This window comes from Alligator mississippiensis, chromosome 1 (genome assembly GCF_030867095.1).
Source record: "Alligator mississippiensis isolate rAllMis1 chromosome 1, rAllMis1, whole genome shotgun sequence".
In the NCBI taxonomy this organism is placed as follows: Eukaryota; Metazoa; Chordata; order Crocodylia; family Alligatoridae; genus Alligator; species Alligator mississippiensis.
Window position 1 is genome coordinate 474,811,896 of NC_081824.1, and position 1,445 is coordinate 474,813,340.

Below are 1,445 nucleotides of genomic sequence, written 5' to 3' on the forward strand. Positions count from 1 at the left end.
GGAGCTGGAGGAGTTGGTGTTTGATATGGGGCAGAAGGCACGGGAGAGAGTGCTATATATTAAGATGTTTACAGACATGGCGCAGAAGGACGACGTGAGAAGATGGTTGAGCAGAGGGTGGAGAGTGTGACGTTTGTAGAAAAAGAATGTGATCGCTGGGGGGTTTGGACGGGGGCATGGAGGGCGGAAGTGGTGCTCCATGAGGTGGTGGGGAGCCCTGGGGCGGTTAAGCACTTGGCTTCAGCGGTGCAAGTTGGGCCGTGTAGGGGATATGTGGTGTATCACGACCAGCCCAAGCTGTGCAATCGGTGCGGGCAGCAGGGGCACATACAGCAGATGGTTCCCCACCCCACCTCCATCCTTATATTGTTAGTCCCTCGCCCGGGTGCTCTGTATTTCCCTATCGGCTTTGTCATCTTTTTTTTGGATTTACAATCCTTAGCATCTACTAATAAAAGTCAATCTGTTCTTATCAGTTTAATATCTGATATGTCCTCGATGTGAGGACTTTATATTAAATGGATTTTTGGAACTGGGAGATGGACTCGGAGCTTGCTCCATCCACCCCATGCATCGGCCTGGTATTGCAGTGCCTCCAGGAGCGGTGCACCTCCCCTCGGGGAGAACTTGCTGCTGTCAAAAAGTAGATCTCGTCGCTTCTTCAGAGACATCTGGCGGGGCTGGTGCCGGGCAGGGGCCCCCGGCAGTCTGCCAGGTTTTGCAGAATAATGCTGCTTCACGTTGCACTCCTTGCAGACAGCTACTTTCTCTTGGCAAATCAGACACAGGATGTTCCCGTTTTGTTCAATAACAAAAAAATCAGTGGTCCAACTATCTTTGGAAACTTGACATTCAGCATCAATTTTTCGTTTCCTCTCATTTACCATTTTTTGAGCGTAGCGTAGGCCCTGTAGCTAAGACCCAAATTAATTTTAGTCATAGAAAAACTAGTTTGGCAGAGACAGGTGAAGTTAAAAACAACTCACCAGTTCAAGATCACCATTTGATTACTATGTAATAATTCTGTGGTATCAATATGGACCCTCACCCATCATGTATACTCATAATGTGGAAGGTACAGCCTGACACATGCAGGTGCTGCCATCATATGCCAAGTGCAACCTCAAATGCCGACGGGGAGTCAGGGCAGGACTAGGACCTTAGTCTCCTGGTGCCAGTCCCAGTGTCTCTGTCTCATGGCTGGGGCAGCCCAGGTGCCGCGCCCCGCTCCCGCTGAGCCTGGCAGGTCCCAGGAGGCGACCCGGATGCCAGGGGCAAAGGAGCGGAGCCAAAGGAGACGTAGCAGGCACTTGATGAGCTGCATGGCGGCCCGTGGGCCGTATGTTGGACAAGACTGGGTTAGAGGGTCTTGCCCCTCCGCTCACAGTCAGACCGACTCCATATTTGGGCTCAGAAATAAATTTGACCCCATGGTCAGATTGGTA

General features: G+C 51.3%; 1 pseudogene; it reads left to right on the top strand.

Moving 5' to 3' along the window:
- Positions 1-414: 414 nt before the first annotated feature.
- On the top strand, positions 415-615 carry LOC132247827 (U2 spliceosomal RNA; annotated as a pseudogene).
- The last annotated feature ends 830 nt before the right edge of the window (positions 616-1,445 follow it).